The following is a 27,823-nucleotide window of genomic DNA, read 5'->3' as shown; positions in this document are numbered from 1 at the left end:
CATTTGTACTCCTCTGCCTCTCTTTCCCTCCCTTTTCACTCAATTCCCTTTCACTATCTTTTTACTCAGGCATGACCTAAAACAAAAAAAATGGACAAAAAAAAAACTTCAAAAACCTCCAGCCTGTCACCTGATGAGCTGTCATCGTCTGCTTGTCCAATTCCCTTCTTTTCTAGTAAGCCATTTCTCTCCTTTCATCTTCCCCTTTGAAAGGCTTTTGTTTCTTGTGGGGACAGAAATGACAAACACTTTCTGCTGTACCTTTCATATACAGTAAATAGGTGGGAAAAAAAGTCATACTCCTCCCACCTGTGCTATCTGTTTCTCGCTCGCTCTCTCTCCTGTGATTTAAGGTGGGTTGAAACGCGACACAAAACGCAGCAACAATCCAATATCATAAGCTGTGCAGAGACGATAAAGCAGCTACGAGGGATCAGAAGGATTGACACGTTCTTCTGTTGCAGCTGTCTGCTCGATGCCATGACAGCGAGGGAAGAAGTGCTCCTGGCGCTCACTAGGGATTGGATTCAATTACTAAATAAATAGCTCAATGGCGGAGAGCCACAATAAGATGTTGCTTAAACGCCGAAATAGTATTATGTTTCATTATTATGACTATCTGCTTGTATTTGTGCAGGCATTGTCATACTTTAATAAAAACCTGTTTCTAAATGTAGAGAAGGCATTAAAATGGAGAATGTTTCATGCTAAAGCAGGCTTATCAATGACACTGTGATTTTACGCTTCATTCTTGTTTAGTTTAGTAATATTTTGTGGTAATACCTATGTAATCTGCTACACCTGTCACAATGAGCTGTGTGAAGAGTAGCGAAACCACAAGCAGATACTCTCGAGGCAGATGAAAAAAGCATTTATTGCTGATTAGTCCTAAAGAAACACAAAGTCTTTTGCTCTTTTGATGCATTATAGACACAAGATCAGAAAACACTGCACTGTAAAAACTGTGATTGGGGTTAATTAGAATCTAATAGGAGAGTAATAGTAATTATTACTCAGTAAAAACGTGTATGAGTAGTTTTAATCAAATCTAAGCAAAATTCAACAATTTTGAGATGTTCAGTTATTTAAATTTACACAGTTTTGTTTGGGGTAAATTCAGCAATGGTTTGTTGAGTAGATTTAAAAAAAATGTTTGAGTACTAAAAAAATTTAAGAAATCTAATAGATTTAACTGATGAAAGCATTTTCATTTTAATCATTGTACACTTCCGCCCATAATCCTTTGTGCCACGTGCAGGACACACGCGCTTCATGAGTGGACGTCTCCATTTTGTCAGAGGTAAGACTTCTTAATTTGTTCAAATATAAGACACGGTTTAAACAATAACGTATATCGGTTTTGAGTAAAGGTTTTAAACAGTATGATACGTCGAAATTTTATTAATAATCATCACTGTAATGATAGTATCGTATTTTTACACAAATGGCAGTTAGTGGACTGCTAGCACAAGGTCACTTTCCAAGCCTTCACGACTGTGTTACTGAACAGCTTTAACTAACCACATGTTTTACCGTATTAAAAAATATCAACGGTATATTCCGATGAGTTTTAACGTCTTTCATCCACGTTTAAAAGTTCATGAAAAGGTTTTGCGGTCAGTTGTGAGTGATTTTGTCAGCCACAGTCAGTTTTTCGAACTCCAGTTTCCAATAATGGCGGCCGCTACTAAGTTTTAAAATTACTCTTAGTAATCTTTCTGGGTCACAAAATAAACTTTTAACATATTTTCAGGCGCGAAAGTAGCTGTGTAAACATCAAATATCTGCTCGGTTTATCAAGATATCGCATGTTTGCAAAAGTGCTTCGACGTTTTCGGAGCATCTGCTACCCACCAGCTCGATAGCAAGCCGGGAGCTCGAGGGTCACTGAAGCCGCTGAGAACGGCACAACTCCCGGCACATCATTTTCAGATCACCGCGGGGTTTCGCTACTCAGTTTAAACGTAATGTATAAGTCACTTAGACAACCTAAAAATGTTATTGTTTGGTTTTTTTCAGTGTTTTATTTGTTCGTGAGTAAATCGGTTTGGCTGAGATTAAAGTTATTAGATTAGATTAGATAAAATAAAACTTTATTAATCCCCCGGGTGGGTTCCTCCTTGGTTTTTACACAGCTGACTAAACGTCAAAAATGATAATGTTGCTTTCCTTTCAGGTAATGGAAGATCCCTCAACTTAAATTCACCTGATCAGCATGGGATTGAAGTTGCAGGCTATCATAGCCAAGGTATTTTCCACAGACATTTCAGCTTGGAATTTTATTTAAAGAATTTTTTTGTCAAATTTCATTTGCATGGTGCACAGCTCCACTAATTTGTTTGCATGTTTTTGTCAGTGCAAGAGGACGCCAGGACGTCACTGATATAATTAACAACACAATTATGGGTTTCATGTTTTAATTGTATTTTAAATACATGTCTATTCTTAGTAAAAAAAAAACAAACAAAAAACAAACAAAAAAACACAAGTACAGGTATTGCTGGGTTTTTGTTTTGTCCCAAGAAGGAAAAACCCTTTCTGACGAACATAAACTAAATTAGATAAAAAAACTAAATGACTAAATTAATGTAATTTACTAAAACGACACATTTAAAGATTGAACCTGTCAAGCATGTTGACAATACCTTTGTGTTGACTGTCAGCACCCAGGCATGTGCATTAACATCAGCTAATTATCGCACATAATGCTCCATGTGATGATAATTTGATATTTAACAGTTTTTTTTAATACTGCCAATTCTCACAGTTTTGTCTTAATAAATGGTCACTTATCTGATGGTAATTTTTGGAATTCTTGCTCATTTTCAGTCACCAAGCAATCCTAGCAATAACATAACCAGAAATCTGGTTATTCAGTGCTTGATGGTGTACCTTGGGGAGTCCATTGATCAACTGATCAAAGAGTACAGTGTAAGTGTTGAAGTAGAAACATTATTCTGTTTTTGTTATTCATATGTGTTTGTCAAGTTTCAAATAATTTGAGGCATTATCATGTTTTATTTGTCATTCAGCTACAGGATGTGTCCAGGAAATATTTCATGTGTGCAACTACAGTCAGAAAACCCATGTGTTTGTTGTTTCAGGATGCTGATGAGGATGGTGTGTCACAAGATCTTTCTGAACAGAGGATGAAAATCTACAAAATCAAGGCTGTTGGATCTGAGGAGGATGACATTGGCATTGTGCTGGAGGGTGTGAGAGTTATGCCTGCTCTGGGCAATTTTCCAAGAGCATGCGCAATGCTGGTTGGATTGACATATGCAGTCGATCTTGCCTATCCCAAAGAGCTAAAATACACCTTGGAAGTATTCCAGAAACTTTTCCTTGAACTGGATTGTGCTAAGCTCTCACCAAAAGTGAACAGCCTCAAGAACAAGTTATTGGCTTAAACGAGGACTCTGAAAGAATGAAAGGGAAGTAAGCTCACTGAAAACCTTTGGTTTGTCTTTGTTAGATGCAGCTATCTTTTCAGTTTTTAAGTTAATTTCATCTTATTCATATCTTACCCAAATGACCTGCAATGTGTCAGGCTGTATTTGTGCTCTTCATTTTAATTTTGTTTTTTATTACCTACAAGTTTCTTAGGAATATTCTGTTTGAAAGGCAGCAAATTGGAGGAATCACTAGTGAAGCTTTTCTTTGTTTATAGTGTATGTTACTATAAAACATTGGTTTAAAACAACTTTAAAATTTAACAGAAGTGCAGTCCTGTAGCTGTAGAAATGTTACTTCCTCTTACATGTGTCTTAGATTTTCTCAGGTTAAACATCCAAATTGGGATAAAAGGTTGATTTACATTATTGATATTCCATGTACATGAGTTAAAAAAACCTTTGTTCTACAGTTATATTGAGTGATTCAATTTAACAAAAGATTGACAAACTAAAGTTTTTGTTTGTCAATCATAAATAAGTAACAGAGATAAAGGAAACGGTAAAGGATATTCAAATTTCAGGTTCATGTTGATATTACAGTCTAAAGATTAATTTCTTTTTTACAAAACTGGTTTACATTCATGCAGTTTATGTTGCTGTTGCTCTGTACACAAAGCTGTGTGATAAACTGTTTATGACACTAAAACAAATTTACAGCAGAGGAATGTATTTAGGAGATCAGGAGATTGTTGATGAGAATTCAGTGTATACGAGCAGAAAAATGTTATATTATAAATTACTGTGTTTTATTTTCCACAATTAAACAAATTACTGTTTTGATGTTTTCTTTGTGAAATTGATTCATTTTACTCAGAAAATAAGTAAAATTCATTTCATTTTCTCTTATTATTCAGTCATTATTTTTAAGGTTTATTTGGAAAATTATTGAATCCAATTTGAGTTTTACTGAAAAAACAAGAAGATTTCATTTCTTTGTAATGGATATTTTAGGAAGTTTTTACTAAACCTTTGCCAGATAGTTAGTAAATTCAAAGTAATTTTTCTCAGAGACTTATTTCATATCAATTATTTTTTTTGGTAAAGTTGGGCAATTTCAACCTTCAGTTTGAGATTTTGACCCTAAATCCAACACATATTTACAGTTTAATTCTATTAATATCTACTTTTGTTTTCTATTTGAATTTAATTAACATTTTCTCTACATTTTACATAAATCTTTTGAAATTAAAATCTACTTAATTATTTCAAGTGTCACTTTGTTGCCATAACTTTTTTAAGTAACCTCTAGTCACAGTTTTTACAGTGTGGAAATACACTACCACCAAAACACAGTCATGTTAACGATACAGCAATGAACAAAGAAATGGCAGGAGTATTTACCCAAAGGTAACCAAGAACACAAACCTAAAGAATAGAATCAACATAACACAAAGGATAAACAACTCTCAAACAGGAACTCCAATTAAACACATCAAATATAAAATCAAAACCCAGGACAATGGCCAAAAATGTCAGGCCTTAGGCTTTACTATTTCTTTCTGAAAGGTTTTGCATTCTGCCTGTGAATAAATAAATAAACTACAATATAATCTACAGAAATATATTCAATACTAACAGCACAAAGAAAACTAGGCCCTGCACTGCAAAACAAGATTGACATACTCAGGTTATCTTTCGGTTATCTGGATTCACATACCCTAACAGTAAACCAGTTAACCAAGTGTTAACCCAGTATTTCCTGATCTTGGTATACACACACTCACATAAAAAGGCTTGGCACTGGCAGTCACATTTATTAGTTCGCCGGCAACCGAGTGGATGATTTTACAGCAGAAGAGTAAATGATAATATTAAAGAAATATGAAGAGGTTACACACCGACTACAGAATGATAATAAAATAGCTGCGACAGATAAAAGACAAGCACTACAGTAGTAGTAGCAGCTTAGTGTTAAAACACTGTATGAACGTGTGCGCACTTTAAACATTTTAGTCAATAAGACTGGAAAAAAGCTACTGTATTACTGAAGCGTCGCTGATTTGAAGACAGGAAGCAAAGCTGTGTTAGCAAACTTGCATACTTTCAATTGAATATCACAACTCTATCATGGAGTCAAGAGAGAATCTGATGAGTTATAATATAGTATTAGTATACAGTATATAATTGTATTCTGTTCAATTAATGTTTAAATTTGCATAAGACAGCTTTACCATTCAGTCTTTCAGCTGTAGTCTCAGTGGTGTTTAATGGTCTGACAGGAAGTAAAGAAAGAAATACAAAGACAGAATTTAAATCTAGCCTTAGTTTACGTGTGACTGATATAAAGCCCATGAGTTCAAATAGCTATCCTGATTTATTCATTAATGCTTATACAACAACAAAATTGTTGCAAACCGGGACAAAATAAGGAAAATCTTAAATAAAAGTCTGTATCTCTTACTGATGCTCATCCAGGAAACACAAAGACGTTTGATGCTATGAAAAAATGTATACACTCCTGCTATCCAGGTACAGCGGTCGGAGAAATCCTCCAGGAATTTTGGTAGTGTCGACTGGTCAGAAAGTGATGGCTTCATATCTGCTGATCTCTAATCTGGAACCTAAACTGATCCGAAACAGGTTAGGTTTGCATCCTGAGTTACCATCAAAGGTTAAGAAGGCAAGCGAACATCATAGAGGAAGCACTTTTATGGAGGGAATTTGGGGTTTCTACCTATAGAATCAAAAATGCTGTCAGCAACTAAAAAACAAATAAATAAATAAATAAAATTAAGATCCCCTGCTGAAGTTGAGATTTATGAGTTTATAAAATTATATAGTATTATATTTATTGGAAACAATTATTTAGGTTTAAACCATTTAGGTAAGAGATGCCCCCAAGAACCTTGCATAACTGATTGTTTGTATTATTATTTTTATTATTAGTAGTATTAGTAGTAATAGTTGTAGTGGTAGTATTACCACTGGTAGTATTTTTGTGCTTTTTTCCTTTGTTTAAATATGCACCATATAGTGGTTGCATCCATTTTCTATAGATACCACTCTTTATTTTTTCTCTGTAAAGGCTAACCTGGTCCAGTACTGACTTTGACTTCCAAATATAAATTATTAACCAAACTATAACTGGACTTGACTTTTATTACTGAGTCGGGTACCAACTGAGAGGAAAGACTGATAAGCCATTTTATTACTGGTCAATCTGAAGAGTTACAGACATAAAATGTAGATAAATCGTTTGATTGTCAAGTCCCTTGACAAATCAGTGCCATTGTTCAATATCTTCTGGTATAAATCTCCAAGGATTGCTTAAAGAAGCTGCTGGATTGACTTCATTCCTACCCCTCGTTAATAATCTCATCGATCTCATTGCCAGAAATCTTACTCCTATTGAGAACTGGACCTTGCGTGCCTTTACTGGCTACCAGTACAATGAAGAAATTGTATTCATTACCCTTAAGCCACACCTTGGACTTGAGCCCAGCTGTATCTGAGCTTTTAAGTCCTTGTGAGTATAACCGTGGCTTGAGATCCTGAGGCAGTACTGATTTGGTCATTTCACGGTCTAGACAGAAGACTAAGAACTGTCAAGCTTTCTTCATCAGAACTGCAGAAAAGTCTTTGAATGACATTTCTGATGAGATCAAGTCAAACTTTGTGTTTTGTTTTGATTTTTTGTGCTTTTGCAATTTAGAAATGATATAAATTCATGTAAATAAAACAGACAAAGAAAAACAGAGCAAAGCTTGCAAATCATTATCGTTATTAAGCTGCCACTTATAGGGTTTGTCTGGCATTTATTATGACTATAAATCACAGCGAAGAAGAGTCAGGTATCACAATCACAATCATATAATAAAGGAAATGTCAGTTTTTTTCTGCGGTAGGGACAAACTGTTAAGACATCCAGTATTGATCGAGCTTACACAAGGTCAAATTGAAGTTGCCTTCAGTATAGAGGAAGGTAAGGTCAGATTGAACGGGTCATCTCAGCTACATCTCTTTTCCAGGGCATCAGATTGTGATGCTTTGAGTTCCAGGAATAGCCTGGTGAGGAGAAGACACAAGGGTCCACTTCATTAGCAGAGAGCCTGTCACAGTGACAGACTGCTCGAAGTGTTTTACCAGCCTGGTCTTAACACAGCAAAAGCAGAAATAGAATAAAATCTCACAAGTAAGGGTACAGTTACAAAAGGAAAAAAGCTCCAGTTAAGGAACAGTAGGTAAATTGACATTCCTTTGGCATGAAACCTGTAATGATCTTAATTTATTTAATTTCTCCTTCCCCAGTGTTCAGTAAGAGCAGAAAAGTGCTACATAAACACCAGGCAATTTACATGCAGTGTTGGGAAGGTTACTTTTAAAATGTATTCCATTACAGAATACAGAACACATGCCCCAAAATGTATTCTGTAACGTATTCCGTTACGTTACTCAATGACAGTAACGTATTCTGAATACTTTGGATTACTTAATATATTATCATGCTTTTTACAACAACGTGAATGTACTATTGCTGTGTGATTTATTACTATTACTGAAGGTCCGCGACTCCGAACTGTAGTAAAGGGACCTCTGACTAATACGGCGGGGTCCCTGTCGGCTCGTAGCCGAAAAATAGCTTTACTTTGTTGTGTGGGTCAACTTTTCTTGCGAGAGACAGAGAGAGGCGTTGAAAGACTGCTCCAACGGAACTTATTGTTTTCGGAGGAAAACACGAACACGGTGTACAGTCGAGTCTTAATAGCTTACTTACAACTGGGCTCGTCAGGCACTCTTCTTGGCTGAAGTGGTTATTATTATATTTACATGCTTCCAGCTCCCGTTTTTCCTCGATGACAACTCGTACCTTTCCACTCTCCTTTTTCTCCCTCCTCGCGCTCACAGACCCATAACGTGTATGGCAGTCCATTCTCCCTGCAACATGGACTACACTGCCCATGAAGCTACATTCTTTAGAGCTATGCTTGTAGCATTCTGCCTGTTAGCTTAGCACAACAACAACAACAACGAAAAGGCGCTCTCTCACCCAGGAAACACACAGTCGCAGCGAGAGAGAGAGAGAGCGTCACCCTGTAACCATGGCAACCATAACGTTGCCGCCTGGAACAACAGAACGTAGCTGTCAAACAAAACCCAAACAGTCCTGACCCGCGACAAAATTAAACAGGAAAGTGTAATCCATTTATTTCAACAAAGTAACTGTATTCTGAATACCACCTTTTTAAACGGTAACTGTAACAGAATACAGCTACTCATATTTAGTATTTTAAATACGTAACGGCGGTACATGTATTCCGTTACTCCCCAACACTGTTTACATGTTTCTATTTTTACCAATACAGCACTCTATGCTTGCGATCTTCTATGTTTATAGTTTGTAAATAAATATTTGTATATAACGGTTTTAAAGTTACATAAAAGATACCACAAGACCACACCGGTTTGTGTACTATGTTTTAAATATGCAGCACTTTCCCTGCAGAGTTCTCTGCAGGGTTATTTGACATTGATTCAAAGAAATATGAAACACAATAATCATTATTTTAAATTTTGAATTCCCACTGCTATTTTGCTTCAAACCAAAGTGTGTGTAGGGTTATTGGTTAAATTTTTTTTCACTGTGTTGTATGTACTAGCCAAGAGCTTAGAGATTGCTATACCATGTGGATTGTATAAAGAAAACACCAGCAACCAACTTGGAAGAAATTTCTAAGGCTGTGCCCACCCACCTTTCAGAAAAAAACACATTTCTGTTGCTTGTGTTCATGATCTCATTCTTTTGGTCATTACCCAGAACTTGTGACCACTGGTGAAGGTAGGGATTGTAGGTCAACAGGTAAATTTACAGATTCGCTTTTATGCTAGGTTCTCTTTTCACCACAACAGACCAATATTGTGTTCGGGTCAATGCAGACACTGCACCAATCTGTCTGTCAATTTCCAACTCTCCTTTCTAGTCACCTGTGAGCAAGATACTCATATACTTAAACTCCTCCACTTGGGGGAGCACTTTGTCTCTAACCCAGAGAGTGCACTTGTTTTTTTCTGCTAAGAATCATGGTCTCAGGCTTGAAGGTACCCACTGCTTCACACGCAGCTGTGAACTACTCCAATGTGAGGTGGAGACCACACTGAAGCTAAAAGAATCATGTCATCTGCAAAAGGCAGAGACAATATCCTACGCCCACCAAGATGGAAAATCTAGAAAATCCGTCTATATAATTTATGAACAGAATTGGTGACAAGGGGCCTGCCAGAGTCCAACACTCACCAGGAACAAGTCTGAATCATTGCCAGCAATATAGTGCAAGCTCTCATGGCAGTTGACTGGAAAAGGCAAACTATGGGACAGACATTCCATACTCCCAAACCACCCGTCAAAGGATGCTCTGAGGGATGCGATGAAATGCCTTCTGTAAGTCCACAAAACACTTGGTAGACTGACTGGGCAAACTCCAATGTATGCATGAATATATTTGAGATGACAGAGCTGGTCCAGTGTTTCACAAAGGAGAAAAAAAATGTTTCTCTTGATTTCAAGGTTTGACTAACACATAGGCTCTCCTCTCCAGTACTTCTGTGTAGATCTTTCAAAGGAGGCTGAGGAGTGTGATCCTCCTATAACTGGAGCACACCCTCAGATGTCCTTAAAGATGGGAACCACCACCTCAGTTTGCCAATTTGGAGGCACTGTCCCAAATCAACACATGCCATCGCAGAGGCATGTCAACCAGTATAGCATGATAACATCCAAGGTCTTTGGAAATTCAGGGACCCTGTCACCGAGGAGTTGTTTAACTACCTCATTGTCCTCATTCCCAATGATGGATGAGGAGCTTCCCCCCGGCATTCCCCAACTCTGCTTTTTCTACATAAGAAAGTGGGACTGAAAGTATGCTCCAAGTATTCCTTCAACCAACCAAATGTATCCTCAGTTGAAGTGAGCAGCACCCCAGCTGGACTATACAATGTGTTAGAAGTAGTGATGTGTGGATCGATCCTGAAATATCGATTCCTCCGATACCAATCATTTATGTTCTAGAATCGATTCTCACATTAAAATATCGATATTTTAGTAATTTAGGGTAAATTTGTAGTTTATCATTAACAGGAACACAGTGGAAAGAAACTATAACATTCGGATTGTCTACATTCGAAGGAACAACTTCCTCTTCCGGGTTTCATAGTCATGTGTGAAATATAGCTGTATAAATGTGTCGCAGCCCCTTGGCGTGCGCACTCACAAGAATGGCTGAGCGTAATTGGAGTCATGTGCGGACGTATTTTACCTCCACAAACAGCTGAGGCATGGTTTACGATACATGTGGCAAAAAAGTGAGGTGCTGTGGCAACACCACTGACCTTGTCAAACACCTCAGAGTAAATCATATCACAGAATATGACGAGCATATGTTGAGGCGAACTGAAGAGGAGGAGTGGACAGGTGCTGCTAGGGCGAGACAGATGTCTCTCACTGAGTCCTTTAGTGCTGCAGGCAGGCAAGGTGTTCAAATAGTGCAAAACTTCAGTTTTTTATTTCTATATGATGAACTCTGCATTATTAAGTGATAAGAACAAGTAATCTGATGTCCTGTAATCATTATGACGCTATAATTTGAGATAGAATAAATTAAATACGTTTTGTATAGGGTATCGGTATCGTATCAGTATCGTCGATACCACCCTGAATTTTACTTGGTATCGGATCGGAAAGGAAATCAGTGGTATCGCACATCACTAGTTAGAAGAGCTTGGCATTCCCCTCCTCAGTCTCTTAACATTTTGCCAGAATTACTTCAAGGCCATCTGATGGTCTTGATCCATCGTCTCACTGAACTCCTCCCACACCCAAGTTTTTGTTTCAGCTACTGCCAGAGCAAGACTCCACTTAGCCTGCCAGTACTGCTCTTTAAAAAAAAAAACAAAAAAAAAAAAACAACCAAAACAAAAAACTATGGAATAAATGTTTACCATACTTTAATAGTTTAGGTTAGTTTTATTAATTATCTATGATAGATATTAGGATTAAAATATTCATGTTAGTTATTTCTATGCAAAAAATAAAACTGCCACATCTGAGGTATGTATGTATATATAGTATGTTATATAGAATCCACATGCTAAGAGACATGTTTAAAAAGGTGCCAAAAACAAGTGAAGCTTTTGCAAAACCTAAAGTAAAGGTTTAGTTTTTTCAAAAGCAGAAACTTAATCAGAAATAAAACTTTTGAAAGTCAAAGAAAGTCTAACAGATCCTCATCCAACCTTAACTAAAAACCAAAGAGGGGAGCTTAGAAGCTTAAGCATTATCCCAAAAAGCCTAAAGATTCAAAACATTCTGGGTCAACATTGCCACATGTAGCACCAACAACAAACTGAGTATTCCATTAACATCAGCCTTTGGCTGTTTACCCTCTGTTTGAGACTGATGGTTGAATGGTGGGCATCATTTTACATAGGGGTTCTTGATGAGCAAACAGTGCAGTGGGTGGTCTTCTGTTTGAAGAGGAGAACATGCAAATGAAATGGACTGCTGAAGCTGCATGTGAACATGTCATGGTGTGCTGAGGGGCTGACACTGGAGTAGCGCCTCACTAAGGAGTGGAATTTGATCAAAGATGGGCCTTCTGGCTTATTGTGGCACACTGCATTTATCAAAGTGCCCAGTGACTGAAAAAAATCAGTGTTGGTAGCATTCTGCTGTGTTTCCAAAGCATAAAACATGTATTCTTCGACTTCATGGTTTGCCTTCATTCATTTTTTAAAAGCTGCACTCTTGTATTACTGTAAAAATGTTCAGATTCTTGAAAATCCTTCAGCAGTTTCCTCTGATGTTGAATGCAGGTCTGGAGGTCAAGACTTTCACGCTTCGCTTTCCTCTTACATCGGACATTTGCCAAGAATCATTTCTTCAATCATTTCTTCATGCTTTTCTTCATCCTAGCTACCATGTCAGAATGCAGCATCACACATTTGGATGTACTGTTGACACAGCTATAACAGTTTCAAGGAGCACAGCTCCAAACTACCGCTTTTGTCTTTGCATACACACCTCTAAACACTGTTTCTGTGGTATAAAAAAAAAACATCACATGCTTGCTTGATGCCTTTAAATGTCTTTAACAGCTTAGGCTACGTTCACACTGCAGGCGAAAGCGCATCAAATCCAATTTTTTTGACCCTATGCGACCCATATCCGATCATGGTATGACAGTGTGAACGGCACAAATCCGATATTTTCAAATCCGATCTGGGTCTCTTTCGTATGTGGTACTGAATCCGATACATATCCGATGTTTCAGAAAGCGACTGCTGTGTGAATGGTCATGTCGCATTAAATCCGTCTTTTACGTCACTGACACAAGACAGACGCCAATTATCAGCGCCAGAGAAGACATCACGAACGTTTCCCTGGCCATCCGGTGAAACTGCTGGGAAGACAACGTTGGAGAAACGTGAACATTTTATTTGTACTGCATAACCTGCAGATTCTGACAGAAATCTGCAACTATCCTTTGAAGCACCGCTCCTCTAAAACAGCAATAAGGATCATTATTAGGTTATCTACATTATTATGTAAATAACAAAATAACTTAAAGCAAAACTTGGGAAACATGAAGTCCGAAGTCTTTATATTAAGGGCCATCAGTCAAACAATATAGTTTGCTCTGGGTCTAAACAGAGCACGTTGTGTGTGACGTCTTCTTTTGCGCATGCGGGCCGCTTTGAGCGTTCACCCTAGAGCGCATTTGCTGTCGCATTTTATTTGTAGTGTGAACGAGCAGACAAAAAAATCGGATTTGATCAAAAAATCGGAATTGAGCATTAAGACCTGCAGTGTGAACGTAGCCTTAGATTACTTTGATCTGTGCTGTCAACATTTCATGGAAAGTGCACAAAATTTGAAGCAATATGAGCACAAAAGTTGGGATGGCAGCATCTGCAGTTGCTCAAATGAGCCATTCTAACAGAGCAACTGCACCAGAGTATGCTTTAATCAAACCAAACCTGCCAAGTGTGAGCACATTCATGCTTTAGCATATTTAACACATAGTCTTCCAGTATTTAATGCAGATCTGCAATTCTGCAGGAACCCACTGACTCAATGAAATAGCATGTTATGTATTAAATGTGCATTAAATATTTTTAGGCTATTCCCTAAAAATTCTTGGATACTATGAATTATACTTTGACAGTGTTTTGCAGTTTACAGTGCTATGTGTAAATACAAAAGAGGAGAAAAGCATTAGGGACGAGATGCATAATCCATCATATTTCAGACTGTGTCTCAGGAAAACATCAGTAAAATCTTAACTCCCTAGATGCAGTCAGTGGAATCCATCTGCTGTCACTGGAAGCTGAAAGAATTCAAAGATTTAAAAGTAGCTCTCCAGGCTCTGCCTATCCTTATGCTGCAGTTTACAGTCTTCTGTTACGTTATGTTTCATGTGATTTCCCATGTCATGTATTCACAATGTTTACTCCCCGTAGTGGAGATGCACTCCCCGCTGGCACATTACAGTCACTCCGGTTTGACTAGTCATGGCAGTGCAGTCTCCAGAGACGATTTTAATATGACCAGAATCAACTTTCTATGCTGAATCCATCTCCACGCTGGATTTCTGTGTCCTGTCAAACACTTCATGTGTCTGATCATATTCACCTATATGGAGCTTTGCAGAATGCCTCTTTTTGGAAGATGGGGTTGTATTTGTCTGCTGTTTTTCTGGATGCCCACTGTCTCTATGTGCCGGTGCAATAATTAGGACTGACACAGGCACAGAGACCATAATCCCCATTGATTAGAAGCCTAAGATCAAAGGCTTCCACTGCTGTCACTCTCACCTCGTCTCCACTCTGCTTAGCCTTCCTCTTTGTCTACCATCCCTCTCTCCATCTCTTTTGATTTTCCCTCTCCTTTTTGTCTGTGTATATGTTTCTCATGCTCTGGGCTTCGACTTGTTATTCTCCTGCCATTCAAGCCCTTGTATCGCCTTCTCATCCGTTGTCTCTCTCTCAGTAGCTGCTCGACATGCTACCAATACCCAGAGGATAAGCTCAATCAGAGCACTTCAGTCAGAATAAACTGGCTCACTCTGAAATAAATTTTGTTTCTGCATGCTTGACCACATATTTGCTAGCTAAGTTGATTCAAAATCATGGCTGCTGCTGCCTCTTCTCATATTTAATGACTGCAGGAGTAATCAAACTGTTTAATCAGTCTAAAGGTTGCAAACAAAGCAGCAACAAAAATTGTCAATTGCTATTCCACTATCATCGTTTTACCTCCTGTCTTCCATTTTACTCTGTTTTGCTACAAGTAATTGTTCTCTCTCTGCTGCTATCGAACCTCTACAAGTGTTCCATTACGATGATAAAGAAGCTATCCATGGCGAGTTTTCCCTGGTTCCCTTCAATTTTAAACTATATAAAACAAATCAAGGATATACATCTGCATTCTGATGTGTTCATTTGTGTCAGTCTCAACAACATTATAGTCTATTGTGATCGACTAGAGTTTCTTGGAGGTTAAATTCACGCTTACTATTAGATGCTGTCTGGCTGACTGCTTTGTTCTTAGTTTCATTTATAGTTTATTTTTTTATTCTCATTTCTCTAGTTTTCCAGGGTCTCCAGTCCTGGTTGTATTTTAATTCTAGTTACACTTTGTACCTAGTGAGTTAATTACTTTCCTCTGTGTTTCCTTCTACTTCCTCCCCGTGTGTTTTCCCTCCTGTTAAGCACACATGTTCAGTGTCTCAGTTCCGATTGAAATTATTAACGGTTTTATTTTGGTAATCATTTGTCTCCTGTGTTTTACATTTAGTTGTACTTCCTCCCCTGTCATTATCCAGATTAGTTTCAGCTGTGTCTTGTTACTTTCCTTCCTCCAATTCCCTGATTTAACAGGATTAAAAACAAAAAAAAGGATTTCAAAAAATGTAAAAAATGAAAACTACATATTACCAACCCACAATGAAAAAATAATAACTACGTTCAAAAAAAGAAAAGGAAACAACCAAAGAAAACCAAAAAAAAAGAAAACAGGCTATTTAAACATACACATAATGAGAGATGGAAACTGCATATCATCAATAAGGCGGTAAAGCCTGAAGAAACATCCATTAAAAAAAGAAACATCCTGAAATTGAAACAATGATTTAATTATACTGACACATGTATGTTGATCTGATTATTTCTAGACTGAAATAGTGCTTATTCAAGAGAAGTGGTGTGTATCCCTGTCAATTCAAACCAATACTTTTTGCAGGCCTTCAAAGAGGAGGTCTATATATCTAGGCAGGCAGAAAAGGTCTTCTCTTACTTCTGTGCTACCCAAATTAGCCGAGCCTCCCCACGCACCGATTTATAAAAGCGGACAAAAGAAGACAATAAAGACACATCAATAAAGACTTCCACAATGTTCAACTGCTGTTTTCATATAATCAAGACAATGACACAGGATAAGTAAAACTAGAACCAAGAGACAGAGAACAAACAGCTGCCAGAATAAACAGCACACCACTAAGTAACCACATAGACTTCGTGATATTTACTTCATATTGTTCTTGTGTCTGCATTTCAGTCCATTCTTCTATCCAATTGATGACAAAGTCAGAAACATTTAAATCTCCAGCTGAAAGACTGCTGTCTGTCCTGATTCTCAGTCACAATCAAAAGGTTCACATAAATGTTAAAACCACAAGACCAACATTGCAAGTAAAAATAATTTCACACAATAATTTCACACTGCAAAAATATACTTTTTTCTTCTATGTAACACAATTAATAATGTAATTAATGTGGCTCCATACAGAAGTAACTTGTGAAAATACTGAACACTTTATTAACCTGCAGTTAAAATGTAAGATGAAATTAAATTATGTTGAAGTGATTAATATGCACACAACAATCACTGCTGTAAGGACTGCCAGAAAAAATATTATGCATGGTGTGTAAACTGAAACTGGTCCTAATCATAATCCTGTTTATGCAACTAATAGATTTACTTTATTATCCGGGAAAAAAAAAATTCTGTTTGAAGTACTGGCACTCAAGACCAATCCTACGGACACCTGCTACATTCCTGATAATCACTGCCTAAAATTAAAATCTGTGCAAGATTCTCCCCAGTTCAGTGTATAAGCAGTGTAGGTTGTGCTCCTATTTTGTCCCAGGGCTGAAAATTTAATTAAGAGATAAAGATGCTAAAGCTGTTTAACCCATGTGTAATTACACAGAGCAGTGCATCATATTCCCAAATCAGAGAGTGCGACTCAAACTTACATATCATCAATAAGGCAGTAATGCCTCGTACCTGAAGAAACATCTATTTATAATATTATATTAAATTACGGATACTAATTTAAGTTTACTGCCATGTGTATGAACTGTATATTCCTTCTAGACTGGAAAAATGTTTATTGAAGAGTGAAAAAAGAAGTGCTGTGTCTCTCTCTGTCAATTTAAATCAACACTCTTTGCAAACCTTCAAAGATGAGGTCTATACATGAACATAAACACTGGCATCAACGTCATCCACTTGGGTAGATTACATCGTAGTCTCTGTACACAGATTTGCCCAAGAAGTTTAAATCAGCTGTAAGGAGCAAGAATAAGATGGAACAGTGTCAAGAAACTGCTTAGCATGTTGGAGTCTTAATGGAATTAACCTGGAGAATTGCTGTACTAGCGCAGAACAGCTATGCGCTACAGCCCACAGATCATGGCTGCGGCTTCTCCAGTCTATATGTCGAAGTATCCTTGGGCAAGCTACTGAAAGTTACCATCAGAGTGTGAGTGTGTGCATGAATATTAGGCAAAATGCTTAAAGGCACAGAATGTCTTCCTCCCTTCATCCCAACCAGTCAGGGCAGATGGCTGCCCCTCCCTGAGCCTGGTTCTGCTGGAGGTTTCTCTCTATTAAAAGGGAGTTTTTTGTTCCCACTATCGCCAAAGTGGTTGCTCATAGGATTCATATGATTGTTGGGGGTTTCTCTGTTTTCTTTGGATTATTGTAGCGTCTTTACCTCACAATATAAAGCGCTTTGAGGCAACTGTTCTTGGTTTTTTGCGCTGTGTAAATGAAATTTAACTGAATATTTAATTGAATTGAATGAAGATGTTGAAAGTACCGTGTGTGTGTGTGTGTGTGTGTGTGTGTGTGTGTGTGTGTGTGTGTGTGTGTGTGTGATTGGGTGAATGACGCTTGCAGTACAAAGCACTTTAAATGCTCCGATAGAGAAGTAAAGCACTGTATAACTAACTAATACAAGCTTAGAGATACTTGATCTGAATGTATTACTTGTGTACATTTGTTATTTAGGATACAGCAATTAACCTGAAACTGACACTGAAGCTAAATAAATAACAGACACCTGACTGAACAAATCACAATGCCGACATCTCAGCAATCTGCAGGCAGAAGAACATTAACAGCTGATTGCATGCTCTCTCATGCATGTTTGCAATAGATGACTTTCTGTCAGAACCTTTTCACGCCTGAATGGGAGCAATTAGAAACTCTGGACTATACATGGGGGTTAATACCGAAAGATCAGATGGTCTATGTTTTTATCTTGGTTTGATGATCGCTAGCTTTCTGTGTTTGTAAAGAGTATGGATCATTTGTATGCAACACTGTATGTGTGTGTGTGTGTGTGTGTGTGTGTGTGTGTGTGTGTGTGTGTGTGTGTGTTCCTGTCTAGCTATCTTTGTGAGGACTGAAACCTGCATTCTACTATACTTGTGAGAACCAACAGTCACTTGCGAGGACACACAACCCGGTCCTCACAAATTTGAAGGCATTTAAAGCCATTTTTGAGGCTCAAAGTGTGGTTTTAGTGTCAGGGTTGCAATTAGGTTATGGTTAGGTATAAGAGAGAGTTTGATTTAGTTCTCTTTTGCTGAAGTTTTTATTGCGTGGTCCTAGTGGCTGCTGGATCATCCAGTTTTCTCCTTTAAGGCTCCTAGGGTTAGGGTTAGGCATTCATTTTTAATGGTTAGGGTAAGGGTAAGGGGCTAGGGAAAGCATTGTGTTAATGAAGGTCCTCGCTAAGATAGCTGAACGGGGTTGTGTGTGTGTGTGTGTGTATTTGTATAATCTTTGTGATGACCAAAAAAAGGTCCTATATTTGTGGGTACCAACAGTCACTTGTGGGGATCAAATTAGGGGAGGGCTTAGGGTTAGCCTAGTGAAAGCATTATGTCAATTTGATGTCCTCATTAAGGAGTGAAAGCGAGTTTTGTGTGTGTGTGTGTGTGTGTGTGTGTGTGTGTGTGTGTGTGTGTGTGTGTGTGTGTGTATGTGTGTGTGTGTGTTTGTATAGGTGTGTGTGTGCACTATGTGAGAGAAAGCTGACAATTCATTTGTGTTTCTATTAGAAAGCCACTAATGGTGATGAATACATACATGGAAATTAGCCCAAGATGAGGGCTAATTGTCTGATTAGATGTGCTTCAGGTTGATAGATTCACAATAAGTCCATGCACATAAAGCAGTCATTAAGGAACATTAGACCATTAAATTGAACATTACACTATAGCCAGAGGGAAAAATATGGATGTTCATTAATGTGTCTCGACACGTAGGTGAGCGCCTATGTTTGTGTATGCGGACGGTACCTTCTCCGTGAGGACTTTGTTCTCTTGTAGCCAATCTCCCCCTGACTCTGCACCTGTCCAAGAGAGTGGAACATTAAATTAGCATTAGAGCAATTCCACATTTGAATCGCTTTATCCCGGACTTAAGATTTACAGCGCTCTCTGGAGATGATTTGAAATGCAAATTGCTCAGTGGTAAAGATGCACAGGCATTAGCACTGCTAACACTGCAGAGGTGTTTATTACACCCACGTACTACATAACGAACTGAGATGTATGCAAACCACAGGTAAAGACGTGCAGTTCAGCCTTCTTAAGTCATCTCTGTCTCTTGTAGATTGTCTGTGTCTATATATACTAAATTAGCAGTAAAAGTCAACACATATATTCACTGACAAATAAGTCCTGTCTATTATGCCTCATTTATAATGGCAGAGTAACAGTGGGACATTGCAATGATACTGAAGACACACACACACACACACACAAAAAAAACCTATAAACATACAAACAAAAGCTCACACAGGTATGTATGTACTAGAGATGGACCGATCCGATATTACGTATCGGTATGATACTGACCTAAATTACTGGATCGGATATCGGAGAAAAATAAAAAATGTAATCCGATCCATTAAATATCACGAAAGCACCTCACAAAACTTGCCACACACCGTAACTCACCTCAGAACGTTAGCACGTCGGAGCAGTATGCATCACGTGATAGAGCGGCTGTGGCATGCGGGACCTGTGGTGGTCTGGATAGCATTTGGAGCTTCGCTAGCAACCCGGCATTTCATCTTCGACAAAGTTATCCCGAGAGAAGTAAAGCAAGTGTGTAAGTCCATCTCTGAATGTTTGTAAAGCATTCCTGCGTTAAGCTTAACAAGCGATATATGGAGCGACTGCTTCTTCTTGCTGCTACTTCAATCATGAAACTGCTTAATGATCAGCTGATCGGCTTTTCTGTCGGGAGTCCGTGTCTCTAGTTTGTTTTTGGCCCACTTCGCACCAGAAAGAGGAAACCAGCGGCTGAACAACAGCAGCACGTTTAAGCTTGATCAGCTGTTGTTAGAATGTATTTAATATTACTTTCTACTCCAGGATCTTTTTCTACGTAGCTGACGGCTGTAACTGTGCAGGGGCGGATCTAGCAAAGTTTAGCCAGGGGGGCCGATAGGGCGTTAACAGGGAAAAGGGGGCACAAAGACATACTTTTCTTTCTTATTCTCATTTAAAATGTCGAGCTTTTAATAAATAATTATCTGACACCCAAAGTTTTAATTTGATGCAAAATGAATAGAAGTCCATTACTGTATATAGTAACTATTAAGTATAATATATATACCCTAGTAAGCTATAGTACTTTTTCCTTTGGGAAGGTACCATCTGTGCAGTCTGCAATTTTGTTGAAGAAAGATGTTGAATCTATTTAATATTTCTTGAAAAATAATTGATTTCTGTGCATTTTTTTTCACACTGCATCAAATTAAGGTTGATTACGTCGATTAAGCATCATGAGGTGGAGTATGAGGGGTGGTTCCCTATTTTTTATTTATTTATTTTTGTTGCTGGGAGTTGGAACCCTATTAGTTAGGTTGCTTAATATTTACGCTAAGTACTCTTTAAAATACCAGAATAGGGAGGATGGTGCAGGTTTACAGTTTTTTACAGACGCTAGGACACATTTCTCAATACTTAGGTCACGTTTGCAAAACTCCTCACACAGTGAGCACAACAGAAGTCTATGTGGGCTAAACTGAGGACCAGTTATCATTGTTTTGGCACAAAATGCATTCAATGACTACATCTCTCAAATTTCATGAATCATCTTCTCACTCAGACACAACAACTGCCAAAAATCTTTGTACGTACAGGACATTTTGCATGTGCTTACATACTGTTTTCAAAACTGTTAAACTTATGGCCAAAACAATAACACAATGCAAAACTTGAAAAGACAGCAAAATCCAACAGCAATATTTTATTGAAACATATTTTAAATCTAAAAATGCAGTTTAACCAGCCACAGCTTATTCTCATTGTAGATGAACATCTACACAGGTGTTACTCCTTCAATTTTTCAACTCCTTCAATTCTGGCAGCCAGAAGATTCTTTCCTAGGTGTATTGCCCTAGATGACATAAGATGTGATGTGGCCAAATGGAGAAGACCGAGTAGATTAGCATTACTATTGTATGTGTATCAGTGGATGGTGTGTATACAAATTCTTGTATTTTGGGATTACTTAGTGCAAAAAAATAAAAATACATAAACAAATATTAACGAATTCTGCATGATGTCTGATTCATTCCAGTAACATATATTGAAATTATAAACAGAGATGTGTCCTTGTTTTACACAAGAAAACACTGTGTAATGCTACATGTTGTTAGTGTTTTTTAGGTCATTGTTTTGTGGGTGACAAAGTGTGTTTGTCGGCTGTCAACCTTTGCTAGTGTTCTGGAAGAATGAGTTTATTTGAGACCTGAATGAAGTGTTTTGGTAGTTGTAGTGCATTTTGAATGTGAAATGAACTGCTTTGCCAAGCTGACGGTCAGTTAGGAGGATTGTGTGAAGAGTTTTGCAAAAGTGACCTAAGTATTGGGAAATGTGTCCTAGCGTCTGTAAAAAACTGTAAGTTTATTAGATTGATCAGTATTGCTGAACTATGAAATATTTTTTTTTGCATACAGGTATAACAGAATAGCTTTAGTGTAGTTGTTGTTTTAAACTTGAGTATGAACTTATACAAAATGCAGCAAGATATTTAAAAAACAGTTTTGTTGATTAAAAAACACTATATCGGATTCATATCGGTATCGGCAGATATCCAAATTTATGATATCGGTATCGGTATCGGATATAAAAAAGTGGTATCGTGCCATCTCTAGTATGTACACATCCCCTTGCTGAGAAAAGAACGGCCAATATCAAAGCTATGTATCAACAAGGAAAACAGAAAAAGGACTTGTTTGCTTTCCTTGTTTGTTGTACTATTGAGTTTTTTTTGTTGCAACAAACCTCCTGAGGCATAGTCACTCAAATACATACACATGCACCCACACAAGACACAAAATCCAAGCCCTCTTTGCTCTAGCGGGTGTCTCACTCACCCTCCGAGACACAAAATAGCATGCTCTGCTGGACGTAGCTCCTTTCAGATTAGAGCGGTTGCAAATTCTCTGAAATTGGTGTCATTTTCACTTTGGCTTATTCCAGCAAAGAAGGTTGATTAAGTAAACAAAAGAACTAGACTCCTCTGTTAGTTCTTCAAACATTACAGGCGGGAGAGATATTCATCTCCATCTGTGCTCTTCATGAGGGAAATAAACATGCAAAGTCACTGTTTACAGTTCTGCAATATTATTTTCAAATATATATATATATATAACAATATGAAATTTATTATGTGTTTGCTACTTTGTATGCAGGATGAAGCCTCTGCTGGGCTGATAAGCAATCATGTGCTAACACATTAACCCTATTTATTTAGTAAAAAGGAATTCAGAGTAATATTTTCTGGTGTTTTGTAAAAACATCTTCTATAATCTTCACTCATACATGTGAAAAAAATGTCTCTGTCTTTAGCAGCTGAATGCATCGCTATCTCTCCACCATTTGGTCACTGGTCTGCCGTTTGCAGCAGGTTTATTAGAACAGTTTTGTTCACTGCTGCTAGAAATGACTCAAGCCAAGATCATGAGCTGAAAAACAGGATACAGCAGAATGAAAAATGGCTGAGGTAACAAGAAAAAATATTTAACTAAAAGGGAAATAAGAAAGCAGAAGAGTCATCGGTTCCAGATGAGTGGTGGACCCTACCACCTACCCTTAACTCCTCTTTATAATGTTTTTTGCCACTGGAAGAAACACTTGACACATGACTTTGCCTAGACTGTCTAGATACCGTTCAGTGACCTCAGGCAACCTCCTGCCAATCAAATTACCTATGATTTCTGTAAATGCATAGCCCATGCCATTGTTGGTGAATGGCTGCTGTCGTTGGGTGAAATTAGTTGCAAACAGGGTTATGCACAAAAAATCTCCTTGGTTTTGATTTAGTCGCTAGCAGATACTGCAGCAACCTATAGTGTTACTCCCAAATGTCAGCAAACACATGCCAACTTTCAAATCAGTTTTTGGGTTTGCTCATTTCTGTTCTGTCTTTATTATTTGTTATTCTTTTTTTATTTAAATTTTTATTAGTTTCATCATTAGTTTTAGTCTTTTTTCATTATTCTCATATGGGGGGAATAAGCCAGAGGTAATATTTATTTAAATTAGTATAGGTATTACAATAAAATAACAAAACTGTAAGCAGTTGATTTGCAATCTCGATGATATCATATACCTTTTTGCAACCAATTACACGTAGTGACAGCAACCTCCTGCAACCACTCACCAACCAGTCAGGGAATACACATTTTTCCCTAACAACCAACTGATGGTTGACCGGGGCCAAACATAGTTGTTTTATATATATATATATATATATATATTTTTTTTTTCTTTAAATTACCACTTTGTTTTTCTTTTCAGTACACGCCTCTTTCAATTTGCTGCAGTTCAGTAAAAGAAACCAAACAAACAAACAAAAGAAACCACAGTGTGTGATTGCAAATCAAAAGTGCAACAATGAAACAATGATTGCACTAAAAAAAATCAAGGCCTATTTATAGGTCTTGGGAGAACTACAGCATGTGTGGAAAATGTGGTATAAGGTCCTGTGCTGCTGTAGAGGAAGCTACGTGAAAGTCTGGGGTTACAGATAACTAATAATAAAAAAAGATGAGCTGACCAGCCTTCAGCAGGTAATCATTTTTGCTGAGACAGCCAGCTTGAGGACCCAATAACCGCGACTAGCATAAACAGTTGAAAATGGAGGTGTACTGTAGAAAAGTAAAAGAAATCAGTATGTGTGGTAAAGAAGACAATATCTAGTTATCTCTGTTACATGAATCTGCTACATTTCCAGCGACTACTTTGTGCAGTATTGTTTATCCAGCTTGAGCAGACAATGTTGTCTAAATGGAGAAAAGTTGCATGAGTCAGTGAAAGGCTCTTTTCAGCCCATTTCACAGCATTAGTGAAATGAACATTTCCTTTCCACAGCAGTACCTACAGAGAAAAACCACCAAGAAAGTCTTGACAGACCAGAAGTGTTTTGCCTAAAGAAAAAAGTTTTTGCACAGATACATATACACAAACTCATGCTCATACTCTTCAGTAATCCACTCAGAAAAAACACAAACATCTCAAAACCTTTGCATTATCATCCATGCGCGCAAATATAGACAGGCTTTTTGTGTTGCTGCTGTACGCTGTCCCACTGAGAGAGAAGAAAGTTACAGATGGTCCTGTTTCCTTCCTCAGACTGCTTTGTAGTTGTGAGAGCAACACAGAGGAATGCTTTTGAATGTAAATCACATCATGTTCCCGCAGTTTATTCGCTGGGCCAGCAGCCAGTGAAAAATGCTGTTATTGCAAAAAATCCGAGCATAAATAAACAATGTAAGACAACAGAAATGAATGTGTATAATAAATAATTTGCATTCCCCCCGTCTTGGTTTCAGCCTCACCAAACAATAGCAGCAAGTCTAAGAAAAAAAGTTGGGGAGAACAGATTACTGATCGGGTTGTACAACTCTTATGAAGTGAAAATGGGAATGGAAATTATAGTTTGCTGATTTTGTGAATTCGTGAAGCTTGGTGCGGAGGCGTAGATCAAAAGGATTTGTGTTTGCTGACTTGTATCACAGCTCCCATCTGCTCTTATTTTATGTCCATTCTTGTAAGCAATGCCTTTAATACAATTAAAGTTGAAAAAACATTGCCAATAAAGGCACTCTGCGTAGATGCACATATGGCAAGAATACTGCATGCAACATTTTATTTAATGTGCACGGCAGCTGCGTGGAGCTGAATTTGTTTGCATCTTGGAACTTTTGGGACAAACGGTTTTAACTTTGGCTGAGTGCAATTGCCAAAGGAAAAACCCCAAAACTGCATACTTCTCAAAGAGTTCAAATACTTTTACGATTGCATTAACAAGTTTGATTTATCCAGAAAAAGACTCATTTACCTCTGATTTATGAAAAATAAGGAACACTGTAAATTACCCACTCCTTCACACTCTCTGCGGTCCACTGCCAGTGTATTTTCCCAGGAGGCTTGAAGTTTTAATATCCAAGGTTGTTTTCACACCTGCAGTGTTCATCTCCATTTAATTTCCATTGGTGTGGTTCATTTGTGCAGATGTGAACACAGTAATCGCACTGCGGACCAACTGCACAGACACTTCCCATAGCCATTAATGCTTCACGTTCTGAGATGCAGCAGAATACCGCACATATGCAAAGTACACAAATTGTAGCAATTAGCTCTCAATCTTCCATGAAATAGTCACAAAGCGGTATAGAGTGCTGCAATGAAAACTTCCTTACCATTGCTTTGGTCGCTAGCATATTCCTTTTGTCACCAGTAGTTTGCATGGACTTGATGAGTTGTCTGCAAACACTTGTGAAGTACTCGCCAACTGACAGAAAAACTGTGAAAATTCGTTTATATTATTCTTATTCAAAATGGAAATGGAGACCATTTTTGAAATCCTCATCGCTGCAACGGTATTGCACAATGTTTCCCCTGAAGCCAAATGGTCAGCAGTCCTGGTTTTTGATGCACTTTTTCAAGTTTCTCTACAGCTCGGAGAGTAAAGTCTTTCAGGCAAACAATGGGTGACCGCAACCAAAGCAATCACAACAAGGTTTTTAGTGCAGGTCACCTCTTTGTGATCGATTTCACCTGGTGAAAGCCAGCAACCTCAGGCAAATGATTTGCAAATCAGTGGGGGAATATACATTTTTCCCTAGCAACCAGTGGTAACCAGGGTGTTGCACTGGCCTGCAACGCTATGCCTGTGTGGCTTGTGTGGCTTTAAATACTAGATAAAGACTTATGTGTGTGTCTCTGCAATATTTTCCATGCAAGATTAAAATCCATACTGATTCACTAAAAATACCTCAAGCAGTTTTAAAGTTTATACAGAATACGGATTTAGATTAAAAAAATCTACCTTTCAGGCATTTTTTAATATGCACTTAAATTTAAAACATGAAGAACTTAATGTATATTACTGTCTATAGTCCTAAACCTCAACATAATTCTATACCAAAGCCACCCCAGCCACTACATAAATCATATTGGCTTATTGAATTGAGAAAGTATGAAATATCTCAGATGATAGATAGTTGGTATTTAGTCAGGATGGCACACAGCCACTGGTGAATTTCTCTCTTATATGTGTGTGAGAGTGTGTGTGTTTGTGAGAGAGCGTGTGTGTGTGTGTGTGTGTGTGTGTGTGTGTGTGGGTGTGTGTGTGTGTGTGTGTGAGAGAGAGAGAGTTTGAGAGAGAAAGACAGAGAGAGTGAGACAGCATGGTAGAGAAGAAACAAAGAGACAAAGAGAAAGACAGACTGAAAGACATCCTCTGTCCATCTCTCTCATGCACGCACACACACACACACACACACACACACACACGCACACACACTACTGTACTCTACAGTGAGTTTAGGTCTGGTGTGAATCAGGCTCGTCTCTCACTGTGCAATCTTTTATCAGTGGACGATCCCATTTCCGTTGTGTTGATGCAGCAGATGGATTCCCTCCTACTAACCATTCATCACCTGCCACACCAAAACCTTTCTTTGCCCCCTTTTCACCAATGAAAAATGGGTTTTGGACCATCTTTTTCCTCAAGAAAATAAGAATCGTTTAACATGTCATCAAACAGGTTTCTTACTGGATGTTATGAGTTTGAAAATTGTTTTTATTTATTTTGTGCAACACAGCAAAAAATGAAAAGACAACGTATTGACTATCAAACTGTTTTATTTCAAGTTACTATTTAAGAGAATGATGTTTTTTTTAAAAACAACAACAACTGCAATACAGTGGTCTTATGCATGATGAAATATTATAATAACAGTTCATTAAAGAGGTCTTTCTTCCAACCCCCCCCCCCCAAAAAAAAAAACGGCAAATGATTTAACCTGGACATTTCAAAAAGCACAAATTCATTTAGGAATTTCTCCAGCATGTAACTGAAATAATTAAGCCAAGACTGTTAGTGAGACATTCAGAGTCACGACAGGTGAAAATGAGTTTTATCTTTGCAGAGCAGGAAATGACTACGCCCACAAGATGACTGCAATCATGTTAATAAAGTATGTAATGTAATAATGTTAGTGGCATCAAGCAAAATTTTGATCCTCAGTCTTAGGTATCTGTCACAGAGACCAATCCGTGACTGCCCACCAACTTTCAATGAATTCCCTATCTGACTGGCGAGTGGTTGCCAGAGGCTGCTAGTAGTTGCTAGGTAAACCTGGTTGCTGCATCCAAAACCTCCTTGTGATTGCTTCAGTTGCTAGGTACAGTCACTGTAGCTTGCATAGAAAATGCTAACTTGTCTTGAAATGGTTGCCAACTGCTCACCAAGTGGTAATTAAACTTGCATCTTTCAGGAAGTAAAGTAAAACCTTTGCCTTATCACTGCAACCGATGTGTTTCAAAAGATGCTAATTTTAATGTGACCAGCTGACTATTTTAGGACAGATCTGTGTCTTCCTTGTAAACTAAAGCAATCAAAACAACAAACATCATCTTTTTTTTTGGTGTAGCACCATATACTTCTTTGCTACCAATAGTGACAGCCAACAACCTCTAGCAACCGGATACATATTTTTTTACTACCACGGATGCTTGCTAAGGGGTTACCAACTGGCCTCTAGTGTGTGTGA

At 37.9% G+C, this 27,823-nt stretch overlaps 1 protein-coding gene across 5 annotated transcripts in view; it reads right to left on the bottom strand.

The window, feature by feature from the left end:
* tnr (tenascin R (restrictin, janusin)) overlaps positions 1-27,823 on the bottom strand; it is a 220,427-nt gene that overhangs the window by 93,617 nt on the left and 98,987 nt on the right. For 4 of the 5 annotated variants that reach the window (XM_085256075.1, XM_085256079.1, XM_085256080.1 and 1 more), the window contains exon 3: positions 19,041-19,093. The exons of the other annotated variant lie outside the window; for it this stretch is intronic. The gene's annotated coding sequence lies outside the window, so the exon portion shown is untranslated. The remainder of the gene's footprint in view (positions 1-19,040; positions 19,094-27,823) is intronic. 5 annotated transcript variants of the gene reach the window in all.

Source organism: Mchenga conophoros, linkage group LG18, assembly GCF_057382185.1.
Source record: "Mchenga conophoros isolate Kocher_MC1m ecotype Shallow Benthic linkage group LG18, M_conophoros_male_GT1.1, whole genome shotgun sequence".
Classification (NCBI taxonomy): Eukaryota; Metazoa; Chordata; class Actinopteri; order Cichliformes; family Cichlidae; genus Mchenga; species Mchenga conophoros.
The sequence above is the reverse complement of the archived record's forward strand: the minus strand, read 5'-3'. Positions and strand labels throughout refer to the sequence as shown.